At 39.9% G+C, this 16,630-nt stretch overlaps 1 protein-coding gene across 1 annotated transcript in view; it reads left to right on the top strand.

Annotated features, from left to right (window-relative positions):
- Positions 1 to 16,630, top strand: part of BICD1 (BICD cargo adaptor 1) — a 179,987-nt gene that overhangs the window by 104,792 nt on the left and 58,565 nt on the right. The gene's annotated exons all lie outside the window — the stretch shown is intronic.

Here is a 16,630-nt window from a genome sequence, read left to right as displayed (position 1 = left end):
CAAGGCAGTCTGGAAGGTACGAAACTGCAGAGGTTTTCATTAGTGAATGTTTGCTGACAAAACTCTTCTTCTAATTTTCATGTAGTTTTTATAGTGGTTTTGTGAGGGTGTTATTTTGTAGAGTTAAATGCTGATGCTTGTTAAATTTTTTTCTCTGCTCTGTGCATTTACTTTCCCAGTTTGTGGAACTTTACTTCTGAAAAGAAACAACATGGCTTTCTTTATGTCTTGAAGACAGAAAAATAAAGCAAGCTGTGACTTGTAATCCTAGCAAATCTCTCCTTGTGCTGTGAGAGATACACTAGTAGCCTGATACTGTCTGTCTGTCAAAGAAAGAGCTTTGAGTATAGGCAGCAAAACCTGTCCAGTGTGGACTGCTTCTGACTGCTCTTATTAACAGATAAAGGTTCAATTATAAATCTGCTATTTAACTTCATCTACTACTTAATTACCACCAAACACTTTCTTGTGATTCTTGTTTCATGCATTGACCAACAATGGTGGTGAAACCAAAGATGGCCATGGCATGGCTCACCTTTTTATTTCCTGAAATATGGTTTATAATCCTAAATTGCTATAACCCTATAATTGCTCATAAAATGATTGTGTTTCTAAGCTCATACTCCTCATAAGCACCAACTGTAGTAGAATAGGAAGGTCAACACTGCAGGATAAATAAATTTTGTTGTGATACTCTTTCCTCAGGGTAATCTTCAGATCCTTTTTCTGCTGTTCTCGCCCTCGAATATACCTGCAGGCTACTGAAAGCAGCTTTGTTTGGTTGTGTTTCCTGTTAATGAGCCTGGAACAATGACTTAGGATGCAAACTTGTGATCTGACACATTCATGACACCGTTTTCTTTGGCAAGGTTCAGGCATTTAGCTCTGCTGTGAATAAAAGAGTTGAACAATGGACAGTAGGGAGGTCAAAAAAAGGCCAAGCGAGATAATGGAGCATAACCAAGGGACTGTTGCATAAATACAGAGTGCCTTATTACACTCAAACTCCCACCTTCTTCTTTCAGAAAGGGTCTTTTGCAAGGCCTCGAATAGAAAATGAAAGAGGTTGTACTTTCAACTGCGCTCCATAATCTTCAGGCAGTAATAAATGAAATTGGGATCTGGCAGTGCTCGTTCTTACATAAGATCTGTGAAATAATGATCGCTTGTTTGTGCCAGGGTAATGTTTCAAAGCCTTTATGTACTCCGCTGTACAAGGTATTCTGTGAGAACTCACTGAGAAGACAGCTGTGGAGGCCAGAGGTACACCTGGGTTTAGAGGGGGGTGAGACAGGTTTCATGGAGGATGAGGCCATCAGTGCTGCTTGTACCTGGAGGTCCAGACCCATCACCCAGCTCGGAAAGTTCCTCAACCGCCTGGTACAAGGGGCTGGCAGGGGACACCAGGGAAAGCATCGTCACATAACATCCACATTTCTTGGGTGCTACCCACCGGTGAGTGGCCGCTGCCAGAGGCAGGGTATTGGACTAGCAGCTCTCTGAACTGAGAAAACGTTAGTTTTCTGTGGCCTCTTTAAAAATGCATAACTTTGCTGGCTTGTTTTTGTTTCTGGATGAGGAAGTCCTCATAAGAACTGCTTGTGCTGACTCACTCTTTTCAGTATTAATTTGCTGGTTAAGAATAACTTGGGCTTTTGTCTATTCAAGTGGTGTGGAGTAAGACGGTTTTTGGCAGTGCTGGGATTAGCTGCGTTGCCAATTTTTAAAGAATCCTTGCAATGTGATCTGAACTCTCAGGAGCAAGAGCCCAGGAGCTGTGCTGGCGTGTACCTTGTGAGTTCATTCATTTGCCTGGGATTAAACGGGAAGGGAAGAATACCCTGCGTGCCAGACTTTCTGAAACTCGAGTCCAAAAGCTTAAGTGCTATTCCTGATAAAATAAAGACATAGCAAGGAGAACGAGAAATTTTTGCTGAAAGTCCTCACTGCTTGAGTGCATAAGTGAATGGAGTGTAAGTTTTAGTGACGTGCCAATGATAAAGAATATTAAAGAAAGAATGAAAGTAAGTTTGTTGTCCCTGTTCCAAATAATTCCCTTTGATTTTATTTTTTTTTAAATATCCTGAGCAGTTCCCAAGTGAAAAAAAAAGGAGAAAAAAAAAAAAGAGTTAAAGCTTCTCTGAGACACTGATGCTGTTCTTCCCAGTCATTCAGTATTAGAGTGTGCCTGGCAATTGTTGAATGTTTTGTGCCTTCAGGAGTCGTTGGGGTTACAGAACAGCAATCTTGATGTATTCCCAGTTGTCAGTACACAAGCAGTACAGTGGAATTTCTCTTCTCCTGGGAGCACCAGTGTGTGTTGTAGCTCTGCCTAACTTTACCTTCTGTTGTTGACTCTCTCTGCATACAAATGCATCACTACCTGTTTTCCTAACCTGCTTCCTCCTAAACTTTTGACATTTCCCATGATTAAGCAGTGCAGAATTGGTGGCACTGAAGAGTCAGTGATTCAGAGGTGAGATCCACCAAACAAAACTAAAAAACCTAACATCTCTTCTGGTGCTGTGATTAGTGCTTGGAGCTTGAGAGAAACTCATGCATGCTGATCACACATGGACAAGTCTGCTCTTGTTTGTTGAAGAAGCAGATTTATTTTCAGTGTATTTTTTCCTTGTCCTTTGATCATTACTGGTTTATTTGTAAGGGTTTCTCCTGGGATTTACTAGGTAATTTTGCAAAATGGGATTTACCTTTTCCTAGGGAAATGTCTTGGATACTAGGGAACAGAGCATTGCTGGTGACCTGACCCCAGAAGTGGATGATTTGTTAGGTGCAGAGTGAGTCTGAGCGTGACTCATCTAATACATGTCTTCAGATAGTTAGCAACTAGTAAAAATCTCCTTGGCAAAGAAAAACCCCACGAAACAAATAGAAAAGCAAGATGTCATGTAGAAGCAAAACCTATGAAACCTTGAGAAATACAAGAAAAGAAAGCATCTTTGTGGTTTATATTTTTGTGCTCTATATGATGGCATCCTCTCATTTGGATTCATTCAGCCAAGACTTTACAAAACGGAAGTTTGCTCTGCGTGGCAATGTGATACCATCCTTAAGTATGGTCCTCTGTGGAGTAGGCTCTCTCGTTCAATTCCCTCTTCTGCCTCAAAACCTCAAACTCATTACCGGTTTGGCACTCGTATGAAATCATTAATAAGTTCTTGGCTTCCATCATCCGTGCTAATTGTGCTTTCTGCAACAAACTCTGTTCTCAAGGGGAAAAATATGAGAGGAAGATGACAGGAGGGTCAACAGCAAGAAACTCAAACATGCCACCTCTTTTTCTCCCTTTGCCCTTATTACAATGTACGAGACAAGCTGGTTATTTTTAGTTTTTCTCAACAGTCAGTGCCAGTCAGCATCCAGGAGGAGGGCAGCGAGTCAGGCAGAGGTCAGACAGTGTTATCACCCTTTCATTGTGATGGTCAAATCCACTTTTAAGCTTCAGGATTGAGAGAAATGCACTTTTGCTGGCAAATGTTTTAGATGTGTACGTGCAGATGCTCATACATAATCAGAGCTTGTCTGCTCCTCTGATGTTATTGTTCTGAAAAACCCATCAAATAGGTAGGACTAGATATGAATGCAATTTTTGGCTTCACTGCTCGTTCGTTCTGCCTGTGTAGCCTTTCCTCTCCTTCTGAAGCACAGTACGTTGGCTCTTTCAGCCAAGTGTGCCTTGAAGGCATCATCATAGATATGTGATTTTCACTTCAGTGAAAGAGTCAGGACGTCTGTTGTGATGCTGGCTGTGAACTAGAAGTGAAGAATCGCTGTGGCATTACAGTGTCGGCTTCAGAGTGAGATGGGTTAAAAATGGGCCGTTTCCCATCAGTCCTGCGTACCTAGTCACAAAAATGGGATGCGAAGGCGATACTGTTTGCAAATGCAATACTGTGAGTTTTGGCTAATGATACACTGTAGTCTACGTTTGTTGCTTGTATTCCCTCCTGTCTCGTTTTCCCACTGGAAGTGACAACACAGCAGCGGTGAGAAGATACCAGTTTCTGGTTCTGTGCTTAGTAGCTGTACTTGATTGAAATGACAAAATTCTGGCTGATGTGGAGAAAGGGGAGTGATTCTTTCCCAGAGAGCTTCTCACAAGTGGTGTTTCACGGACAGTGATTGTCTGCCCCACTCACATGAGGCATGCAGGAAGCTCAAGGCAGGTAAGAAATACAGGGAAGGCAAAGTAAAAAAAAAAAATCTAACCAACAGGTGTAGACAGGGGTTGGTTGTCAAGTAACTAAGAATATACTAATTAGAGAAATTTAATATTTTGGTCTATAAAAGTCAGCAACAAGGTTCCGTAAACTGATTCTTCCTTGCTTTGCTCCAAAAATTCGAGAGAAAAGGGGTGGCCTTGGTTTGTTGTTTAAGACTTCAAACACAAAGAGGAAGAAAGGCTGAACCTGCAGACTGCTTTGCAACATGTCAGAAAAGAAGTTCCAATTCACAAAGACCTCTAAGCATGTTTTGAAGCACAAGCATAAAAGATATCCAAGAAAGCCTATGGATAGATTTATTCAAGATACCTTCAGACATGTTCATAGGCACTTTGTAGAACTGCTGCTCACCTTGTTTTGGCAGCAATTCTCGTAACCATTTTACTGTGCAGTAAGTTGTTAAGCAGGTGAGAAATATCTGTAGATTTATGTGATTAATGTGGCATTCATTTTATTGCAGATCTTTGAGACGTATCAGAATATTTTTGTTTTGGAGGCTAGGAGGTACAGCTGGATTTTATACTTCTTGGTTTGCCCATGCTCTATAAATGTCAGTGATGATTTGAAGTCAGTCCCTTGGCAACTTTCATGTATCAGATTTTTACATTATTTTATGTTTTTATCCTTTACAAGCACTTTTAAAAACCCAGTTATGAATTTTCCGTTGCTACTTTTCTTACTCTCTAAAAGTTATGAATGACTCTTCTTCCTAACCTGACTACCTAATTTCTTTTCACCAAATTTCTTATGAGATGGAGTTATACACCATAGCTATAACTCTGTTATAAAATAAATCACTCTATAGGCTATAAATGCTCAAATTGCTAATAGATTTTTAAAAAAGCTATTATGTTGTTAGTCCACTTGAAGTTGTATTAACATCTCTAAGGGAAAGGAATAATGACAGTGCCTTTCTGAAGTTTATAAAGTGAAAAAGTTTTAAAACTGTGGGAAGGAAAAAAACCAACCTGTGTAGGTCTGCAAACTCAAAATAAGAAATTTACAACCCTGCTGGTGTTTCTGTTTAGGAAATGCTCCTCCTGTTAGCATGTTATCAATAGTAATAAACTCTTCTTTTATGGTTAGCTTTAAGACAAGGCAGCTACACCACTTGCCTCCTGCCTAATTCAGGCTGTGAATTGCCTGGGCTTGCTGAGAACCAGTTTGCAGGAATTCAGTGAATATTATTACGTAGCTTCACAGTGGAGCAATCAGAGAGGCAAGGCGAACCAACTGCCAGCTCAACTTCAGCAACATCTATGTAGATTAATCATTCTTTTATAACCATTTACTTTGGGGAACCTTTTCAGACCTGATAAATGGCATGTTACAAACTGAAACTCTGAAGTTCCTCTAACATAGTCTACATTTTTGTTCTTAACTGAACTCAGAAATATCAGAGATATTGATTCTATGCATAGTCAAAATAACCAGCGTTACAGCCTCTGTAACTTAATGCCTTGAGGCAGGAAGAGCCATGATCATTTATTTAAAGGCAGGATAGTTAGCAAGTTTTGTTCCTTCACTAAAACTTGAAAGCTCCTTGCTTCCAAAGGTAGCAAACTTATTGGAGATCTTCAGTCCTGTTGTTCTTTCATTAAAAATAATGGCAAAAACTTAGAGTGGATTGGAGATATAATCTTTCTTTCCATCAAGAACCAAATGCAGACTGGATTATCATTGTGTTTTTCATATCATGTTGCACCGACCTTTTCCCTGGGGGGTTGTTAGCAAGCCCAGGACAATAAAACCAAAGTAGTCTGGTTTCTTCTTTATTACATGCCGCTACTTAAGGAAATTTAGCCTTGACTACTCCTTTCCTGCCCACCACTGCAGCAAAATTGTGGTATAAGATCACACATCTTACAATGTTTGAGGTATTAAAGCTTGTCTTCTTACTGAAACTTCAAAAAAAACACGGTCAGTCTTTGTTACATGTATTTAAGCATTTTTATTTAATAGGTTTTTTTTATGCTGGACTTCATAAGAAAACTTCCCTCGTAGTTGTGCATCAGAGTAGTGGAGGCAGCTCTAAGCATTGTTCCCATCTGAGATCAGGAAGGTCAAGGTTTTTTTAAAGCTAGTGCTGCAGCTGAAGAACAGTTCAGGCCCTATAATGGTGTCGTTCAATGGTGTGGTAAAATCAGTTGTGAAAACAACAGTAAAATAAAATAAACACATGTCACTTCCTCCACTGAAGCATATAACTCAGGGGCTGTTGGGGTGCGGAGCCATGTGCCTTCTCCTTCTCTGGCTTTCTGCTTTCCAGATCCCATCTGTAATCCATGAGAAACCTTCATTATTTCAGCATGATTGAGGTTAACTTCAAAACATGATTTATCGCTGCCACCTCTCACGAGTACACAGATGGAACCTGTGTTTTCAGCTCCACTGTTCTCCACTTAGATTCAGATTGTTTTGTTGTTGCTGTAACTTTCACTTTGTAGTGTGGGGTTTTATTGCACAGACTTGATAGCCTATTATTGTTCAAACAAGGGTGAGGAAAAATAATTTGGTCTGAGAAAGGTTGTATATGAAGTGTGCATTTTGCTTTCAGTTGTTTTGGGAACAACATGCATGTTGTCCAGAACATAGATTTTAAAAAATTATTATTTATTTAGTATTTTCCTAGAGTTTTAACTACTTTTCTTTTAGAAAATAACAAAAGCACTGAAGGACTAATCTGGCCCTTCAACGAAGTGCACCTGTAATATGAAGTCTCTCTCTCTCTCTCTCTCTCCCACCTTTCCCCCCTGTACTACAGCTTCTGCCGGTGCATGTGGTGGTACCCTGTCCTTGCAGTTGGCCAGCAGAACAGCAAGTCCATGTTGTAGTCATGCTGGAGTGAAAAGCTTTGCTGAAAAATAAAAGCGTCATTTATTTAAAGAACTTCTGTTACATTATGCAGAATAGATAAAGAACACACAAATTCTTTTAATAGCAGAGATAGTTTACCTAAGGTGAACATTTTTCTATATTTATGTACTTCATTTTTTTTCAAAAGAGGCCTCAGACTTCCTTTAAACCAAATTATTTATCCCGTATTATTGTTGCACAGGCCAAGCCACATCCTACCCCTTCTCTTAAATCCAGCCAGATTTAAGATGTAGTTGTACTGGGAGGTTTAAAAATGATGATGGAGATGTGTCAGGGTGTGTGCTGAGCTCCCTCGTGCACGGCTGGGCTTTCAGAGGGCACCAACTGCAATAACCCTGGTCCCAGAGGAGGTTTCCCTGTGCTGCTGGGTCGCTGGCTGGCAGCTCGTGACGCCACTTGGGGCTTATTCAAAAAGGATTTTTCTCCCAAAGGAGATGGATGGGTTTCCTATGGCTCCAGTGTGGCTTTTCTGGGAGCAGATAAGCAGGACAGCAGTCAAATTATGAGCGGACATGGGTATGAAAGAACCACCAAAGCACTAATAAAGCATCTTCCCTGATTAAGATAATGATCATTAAGAGGTGGTACCTGGGCCTTGCAAAAGTGCACGTGTCTCTGGCTTGATGGGCTGGTAGGCTTTTGTTTGTTTGCCAAGATCATTGCTGTGCAAGGTAAGTAGGATTGGTGTTTGTGTTTTAAGAAGAGCTAATAAGGAAAAAACATTCAGAGCTGATACCACCAGGTTGTTGGGTTTTTTTCCAGCCAGGAAATAGCTCTTGCAGATCTCACTTGCTGTTGTTTCTGAGTAAAGGGAGAACTGCAGATATGTCTTATCTTGTGTATGTAGACATCTTTTTCGTTCATCACCTCCCAGGAGGACTGTATTCCTTTCTTACCTGTGCATTATTGACTTCAAGTATATTTTGTAGCCTTATACTTTTAATATAGTGCCTTACTCAGGCTAGGCACATACATTTCAACTATCCTCAGTGTAAAAATAGCCTGGAGGCAAATTCAGGCATGTATTGCATCCTCAACTAAATTATGAAATCCCTTATAAGATACAGGCAATCCAGTGGTTATGCTCTCCAGCATTGTGCCCTCATAGAAAAGTCACCATCTCTCAGTTTTGTGCACTTGCCCTGATTCAAGGACGTTAAACCTCATAGTTACTGTGAGAAAATGAATGCAAGATTTGCATTGGAATAAAGTGCTGCAACACAGAGAACATTTCCAGCCTTCTTACACTGCAAGAGTTACCCTGGGAGACTTTTTTTCTGAAATGTACAGCTGGCTACAAGAAGCATCCTTCTTGGTGCCAGATCAGACTTTAGAAGCTCTATTCTAGTCTGTGGCCTAATTTGACTTGCTGTTTTCAATTGCTTATGTGAGGGACAAGTTTCTGAGACCTTAAGTGTGGTGCTTTTTTTTGGTTTTGTTCCCCTCTTTTTTTTTTTTTTTTTTCTGAAACTGGTCTCATCTAGATATCAAGATGCATCAAAGACGTATTTGTCTGCGTAGTATGTTTATAGACCTTGGCCAAAGTTAATCCCTCATGCATCACTGTTGACCTCAGCTGAACTATATCTAGTGTATATTTGCCTCATTGTTCGCAAATTGCTACTAAAAAGTTGCTAAATGTTGCTGTTCAACCATTTGCATGCTAGCTTGCTAGATTAAAGAAAAAACCCCATACAAGCCCTAAACACAGACTCTACACTGCTCTCTTCCATTCAGTACAACTCAACTAATTTTCTTGGCTTCAGTGTGCAGCACTGCACTTAACTCATTTGTGAGCTCTAGTTGTTAACAGAAATAGTGATAGAACCAAGTCTTTTTCTGAAAAGACTGCTCTGTAGGCAAGGAAGTTCTCCAGTAACTCCTGTAATTAAGACCTTTCTCCTTTGCTTTGGAACATATGGCAAGATGGGATAAGTAGGCAGGAAGAAGGAAGCTTTGTTTCTCACTATGCTTGTGCGTTTCAGACAACTGTGCCCAAAACTAACCATGGTTTGTCTTCTCAGGGTAAGAGACTGACTCCCTATAAATGCTGTCTTGTGTGTTCTGGTTGGGCATGCTAATCATGCTCTAAACCAGTCTTCTTTATGGGCAAGATAAAAGTATATGTATGGTTCAAGATAATCTTATCCAAAAAAAAACCCTGCCTACAAAGACACAAAATAACCTGACTCAGCTACCAGCAGACTGCACGTAGTTCATGTACATTCTGAATAAATTTTCTCTATCAAAAAAGTGCTCTCTAAAAAAGAAAGCCCACAAATGATTTCCTTTTAGAACTACTAACAGTGTAATGCTGATGTCTAGACAGTCCATAATCTTCCATTCCGGAAGGGAAAAAAGGAAATTTTCTGTCTCATCCTCAGAACATTGTATTTCATAGGTGAGTCATTTTCTAATGTTATGGAAATGATAAAGATCATCTGGATAAGCGAGGACTAGCGATTCCTGTCGCTGCCTCAGTGGTGCTGCCATCTGTTCAGCTCCCTGCGTACTTGGTGAGATAATTTAACCAGTCTGTTCTTATAGCGCACATTCATCTTATTCATTTGAGAGATAAAATACTATGGAGATAAATTCTGTTTTCAGTAAGACCTGGGTTTTTTTTTTAACCAAGACATGTTTTAAAAATTTCCTATCTCTTTATACAAATACATGTATTGTTTTACCTGATAATCAAATTTTTGCACTTTTATAATTTGTACAAATTTCCTATAATTAGATGAGTGTTTTCCCTAATGAGGAAGTTGAGGCACAGAGGCTGAGATCCCAATTTTTAATAACTGGGTGCCCTTTTGCATTTGTTAGTTCCTCTGACACTTGGTGGTCTGTGTGAGATGATGGAGGAAGTTTGTGTTGCAGCCTAAAGCCCAGAAATTCCTGGGATTCTCATATCCACGATGCTAACTGAAATGTAGTGTTCTCCCTACTCAAGGTTCAAATATTGTAATCCTTTTTTCCAGTGCCTTTGATATTCAAGAGTGTTTAACAGTGCTATTATGAATCTATCGGGTTGTTCTTTATATCTTGCAAAAGAAGACCCAGACTCTGTCATGCAGTGGCTGTCTTTCACATGAATTTTGCGTGCTTAAATTCAGAAAATACTAGTAGTATTCTGCATTTTCCCTGGTGGAGTATTTAAAGAACCTACCATCTTTTTTGGTTTGCTCTTAAATTACAGGGTATTACAACTGGATTTCACTTTAAATAAAGTTTGTTTTTCACTTTGAGAAATCCCTTCTTCTACATCAACTCTTCTCTCCCGTTTCCCAGTTACTCTCAAAGCTGTGTACTGGTGCTAAATCCAAGTTTCTAATTGAGATTCTAAGCAGGAAAAATTGCATCATTGGCTTTTGTTCTCCCATGAAAGCCCATATTAACGGAGACTGCCTTATATAAAGCAGTCCCCTTTCACCTTTGAAAACAAAGAAGAGTTCCTGTCTGAAACAAGTATTGTGGCATTTCAGTGTTTTCAAAGAGCTGTACTGAGCCAGGAGATGCTTTATCCAGAGCCTTGACTGTCCTTATCAGCACAATGCACAATCAGCACCAGTTTTGGTGTGATGAAATACATGGTACAGTCAGAAGGAGCTCCATCTCTGAGCCATTTCCCAGGGCTGGGAGAAGGGGGAGCCTTTGGTCTTTGCTCAGAGCCTGGCAGAGATGGTGCTTGGCTTCAAGGCCGCTGTGAGAAAATAGCTGTGCCACAGGCTGATGTGTGCTTTGTGATCTGCTGCTGTTTCACCTTCCCCTTCCAGTCCCACATTTACCAGAAACGTGGGATCCTATTCAAAGCTCACCAAACGACAGTGTTTTAAGGTTTCCTATCCAGATTCTTCCCCTGACTACCCCGGGTTAAGATCAGCTGTAGAATTTCTGCAGAAGACAAAGGGACTGATGCTCAGGCTTGTGGAATGGGATATCTCTTACCACAATCTGTTACACTGAAGTAAAATATGTGAAAGTAAATCTATTGTAGGAAAAAAATAAAATTCAGGTGCAATTAGTCAAGCTAACCTTGACTTACTATGCTCCATTTCAAGCAAGTATTCAGGGCCTCGTCAAACATAAAAGAAAAAAAAAAGACATTTATTCCCAGGTATTAGTTACTGTTAAAATCCTCATGCTAACATGTTACTTTGGTACCACCTGTTGAGACTGAATGCAGCCATGTAACATGCAAAGATATTATGACTTACTTTCTCCATCGTGTGCTTTTATTGTGGGCTAATTAACATACACTAGCTAATATATGTTAAAAGATGCATTTTCACCTAGAGGGGTCTGGACTGTGGAGACAAAAATTCATGTCTACAGTGCTTCCTCAGCCTCTTCTTGCAAACTGAGAACCAAAAATATCACAACTTATTTACTGACAGTTGGGGATTCTATTTCAAAATGATGGCTTAGGTTGATTTCATTGGTTTAGTTTTGTTTGTCTTACTTAGATTTTTCCCATGAATATGAGAATATGGCCTTAAAATGAAAGGAGAAGTTGGGAGAAAGTTTTGGGGTTTTGTTGTTTGTTTTTTTTTTTTTTTTTTAAAAAAAAAAAACAACTACCTTGATTGCCAGATGATATCCTCAGGTTCTTAAAGCTTCAGAGGAAAACAATATTAGAGACCAGCCTGTCCCTCTGTCCCCGAGACAGGTAGCACAGTGGCATAGACTGCTGCTGTTGGTTTCTGTTTCTGTTTTTTGTCATTGGTGTATGATACTTTCTTCTTTTTTAATGAATAATCAGCTTAAAACATTTGTCATCACCAGGGTACTAATGTACTTTCTTGATGAAGTTTGGCAAATGAGCTGCCTGCGAGATTAAGAATCTTTTTTTCTTTTCTTGTCACTTGGAATTTAGCTATTATACATCACATTTGTGTCTTTCATTAACCCTGTTTAACCCAAATGACAGATATTTGAGAGAAATTAGTGTTTGTTGCAAGTTCAGCACGCTCATGCCCCTTGTTGAAGAAACAGGGAATAAGAAGTAAGGATTGGAGGGGCAGAAGAAAGAAACATTTTGGCATTCTTCAGTGGGCAGAAGAAGGACCACAAATGGTAGAGGAGAGGAAAAAATGGATTGTTGATGTTATTAGGCAGGGTGGGATATTTTTACTGCTGGATATAAAGCAGCCGGAGAAGCTTTCAGTACAATGTTTACATTTGAGGAAAAGGGTTGGAAAAGATTCACTGAGATTTCTCTGGGTCATCCAAACACTTCCTCAAGGGAATAAGAAAGAACATGAAAGCCTGTTTGGAACAGGAATGTTTAGTTTTGCTTGAAATCTGTCTCCTCTCTTAGGAAGCTAGCATGCCTACTCTGAAGTATGTAGTTTAGTGAGTAAAGCAGTTTCTAAACATAACACCAGCTTGGTCAGGGTCGAACAGCAGCCTGGCAGAACAGTGCTAAAGCAGCTCCAGTCCCTTAATGGGACTGACTGAGGAAAGTGTTTAGGTTGTATGCTACATTTATTTGTGAGAGCAGGCAAAAAAAGGCCCTGTTAGAAGCAGCAGTTGCAATACAGTACCTCTGAATTCTATCGAGATGCTCCTGAAACTCAACTAACGTGATCTCTGAGGGGCTCAGGAGTGTGTGTGGGAAAAGATTTAGGATTCAGAAACTGCTGTCTTACTCATCCTTTTGTTGCTATGTGAAAGCTGCCTCTGAAAGCTTCCCATTTAGTGATGATAGCTGGAAACGTCCACAGGGAGAGCGATGGTTCCTACTTTCTCAGGTCTGAGGGCAGAAATGGAGTTTTAACTGTAACTTGAGGCTTTGAATTCACATAGAAAGAAATCCGTACTTTATGGAAACCCAGGGATTTTGACTTGGTTCCTCCCACACAATTAATGCCTCTGGTTTGTAATGGGGATGTTCTTTTCCTAAAGCAGCTCAGCTCTCTTCCCTGTGCTTGCTGCAGCTACATGGCTCCTGCAGCAGACACACACCAAACTGCTGGAAAGTAATGCCCACCATACTCTGGAACACCAAAATGGATAGCACTTTAATTTCATGTACTGGGGCAGCTTGACCACTTGATCATAAGGAGCTTACATCTGTTGAGGCAGGATGCCTCCAAAGGATAGAGAGATGTGTTTGCAGGGTTAATTTTTTTCTGCTCATGGTTTCAGTCTTTCCCAAGAGGTACTTGCACTCTGTCCAAGCTGAAGAAAAACTGCCTGTGCCACAGAAACTTTCGTGTGGTGAAAGGCAGAGGCTATTAAACAAGTGTGCAGTCTCTGAAAGGGGTAATGCGCTGCCAGAAGTCGCGATTACATCGGAAGTTCTGTTTGGGGGATTTTTTCCATTCTGCTCTTATATTTGGCAATATCCTGCATTACACTGCACAAAGTGCATGGTGCAAGTGTGTACGTGTGATGCGTGTCCCATGTCTCATATATATGTTTGTACGTGGGCACACAAGATCAGGAAGATGCAAAGTCGATTCCCTAGTTGAGATGCTGGATAAACTCAACCTCAGTATAATAATTAAGAGCCCAAGGAATTGTCAGCAGCCTGGGTCGTCTTCCCTCCAGGCACTGGTAGCAATATTTCAAAGATGAAAAACCAGAGAATGGTCCACAACTGTGCAGGTGTGACACAGAATATATTGATCAATTAATGAAGGGGAGTTAATAAATCTCATTTTATTCCTGTTGCTTGTCTGAATTCTGACCTAGTTCAAGTGCGAAGTTATTTTTCCTCCCTGAGGATGGCTGTTGTTTCACTACATTGATTATTCTGCTGCACTTTTTATGCAGCGTATATCTGAATTCGGTTGTTCAAGCTATTGGGCATACAACAATAAGTACTGAAAAACTTGCATTTAAATAGTTATTTCTGAAACTGATTTTGGATTTCATTAGTAAGGATGTTACATCAAGGTCTTGGTTGAGTACTTTAAAAACTCAGAGGAAATTGAAGAACACTGTAACGATCTTGCAGCCATCCTCTAGTGTTTTTTTTTTATATTTAAATTAAAAATCAGTTAGAAAAAAAACAAAAAGAGCTTGCGCTATCATTCAGCAGTGGCATGCTGGGATGTTAGAAAGCAGAGGGAGCAATTAAGACTTTGGACTGCAATCCTTCACTTCAAGTATCTTATCAGTAGCTGGAGATTTACAGTCGGGCACTCCAGCCTTATATGTGGGTGGGGGGCATTGCTGCCAAGAGCTGGATGGGGAGGCTGTAATGCTGCTGGCATCTTCCCTGGGTGTCTGAGCCAGCCAGGGCCAGGCAAGGTGGCCTGTCTGGCACCCCCGTTTCACCCAGCTGTCACCAGCAGCCTCGAAGGTTTGAGCAAAGGCTGAGTTCGGAATTTGGAAGCACTGATATTGAGATAGATAAGACTTAGCTGAACATGTCTTTGAAAAAAATGTTCTCCTGTCTACTTGTCATGTAGGCATGTTCTTCTGGAGTTCCATGAATCTGGAAGAAGAGTAGTTCTTTGTCAAGGTCTTTGAGCACAACTTCAGCAAGGACAAGGAAACTCCTTCTCTCTCATGCTGACCTTGGGACTTTGCAGCCCATCTCCGAGAGCTGCCGAGTCCCTTTGCTCACTGAGGTTTCCTGGTGTTTGCCCTGAGATACTGTCGTCCTTATGACATAAGGTGTTTATAGAAAATTATCGGTGCTTTAGTGGATTTTATCTTTAGGTAACTAAAGGGCTGTTTTAAGTTTTTTGTGGGCATTCCCAGCGAAGTTCTTTTAACTGTATCTTATTAATAATTGAGTAATCCATTTCAGCAGAATTCTTCTGTTATCAGACCAACACCCATCATGACATGGATAGAAGTCCAGTAGAAACAAATGGCAAAAGGAAAAGAGCAATGATTTTAAAGGAGAATACAAAAGAACAGGAAAAAAGTAGATTTAAGCATCATTTTAGTATTCAAAGTCAAACAATCCCGTAACTTGACTGATATTTTACTCCCTGAGTAAATATGGCATTTTATGGCATTTTTTTCTGTTTTGATGCATTGCAGGTAGTGAATAATATCACTGTTTATTCAATTTCCAGAAGAATAATTTAATTTTAAGGCTGTGCTGCCATGAGCAACATACTTGAGTAACTCTCACAGAGATTATGGCATTAATAGTCAGCCCTTGCACTGTGTTCTTATAGCACGTATTACATTTTTATTTCTGTCCTGCATGCCAAGCAATGAGAATCTTGTTTGCTCAGCCTTTTAAGGATAAGATAGAAAACTGTCAATCCATAAATGTAAAAGTTACTACTGTTGACTGTAATATATATATGAAAAGTAAATCTGCGAAATATGCAGTCCATATTAAAAGAAATAAAGGAAAGGGCAGATTATACAAGCCATTATCAGGTTTCAAACCAATTTATAGTGAATAGTCAGAAGTACTACAATGTTAGAGACTCCTCCTGAGTACAGGTGTTTTCACTGCATATGTTGATAAATTCAAGTAACCTTTAGCGCGGTTTACCTTATCAAATCTTCTACGTAGGCATTCGTATTCATGAATCACCATGTACGCTGTAATGAATAAAAATTATGTGTAAAATTCAGTCCTAAAGGATGTAGTTTACAGATAGATGAGGTACTTACCTTTGGCTATATTTGTCACCTAAGTCACTCAACTATATTACCTAAAATAAAAATACTAAATCTTTGAGGGGAAAAAAGACGTTAGTCATTGAGCCATTTTAATCTTTTTAATATTCATCAACTCCTGTTTCTGAATTGATGTTTCTGCTCATGTCACAGAAGAATAAGTGGGGGTGGGTGGGTGGGTGTTCTGCACACAAGGTCAAATAAGCTGTGGAATGTCTTGCTGCTTTTTGCAGCAGATGGGTAATGTTACATGGATTTTAATTGTTGAAATTACTCCTGACTTTGAGGAAATACTCTCTCTTAATAACGACAGAATTGGCTGCATGATAACATTTGAATTTTGTGGCACAGATGTGTTTATTTAAGGATGCCATGTCTCTGTCCTTCTGGAGAAGAAGGAGAATTACTCAAGTTTAACTTTCTTGTTGCTCCTTCCTTAGCAACCTTTTATACTGTATTGATGTTTTTCAAGGGGCACTTGAAATATTCTGTTGTCATTGGGAGGGCGGTGGGTGCAGATTCATAACGAGCTTTTAAAACACCTCTGCAGCTGGCAATCTGCAAGAATAATTTTGACAAGGGAAGCTCTGCTATGAGCATGGGCTTTGATGCTGAGCTGTCGCAGCTCCTCTGCGCACAATAGAGAACATCCCAGCAGATGACTACTTGAAATAGATTTGTACCTGTGAATAGTTTCTTTGTATACTTTAGCTATTTATTAACAGTACTTTCTAAAAAGTGTTAATGGGTTCTTTGTTTCTTTCAATATATTTCTTCTCTCTTAATTCACTGTGAGGAACCAGTTACTAGAGGAAATGTGGAGTGTTAATTGGGGTCTCCTATTCTTTTTCCCCCAACATCTAGTTACTGTTGTTGTCGTTACTCATCTCCCTGCATTTCTGCTGTGT

The sequence above is a fragment of the Tauraco erythrolophus genome, chromosome 4, assembly GCF_009769465.1.
Source record: "Tauraco erythrolophus isolate bTauEry1 chromosome 4, bTauEry1.pri, whole genome shotgun sequence".
Classification (NCBI taxonomy): Eukaryota; Metazoa; Chordata; class Aves; order Musophagiformes; family Musophagidae; genus Tauraco; species Tauraco erythrolophus.
Note: the sequence above shows the minus strand (reverse complement) of the source record. Positions and strands in the feature narration are given on the sequence as shown.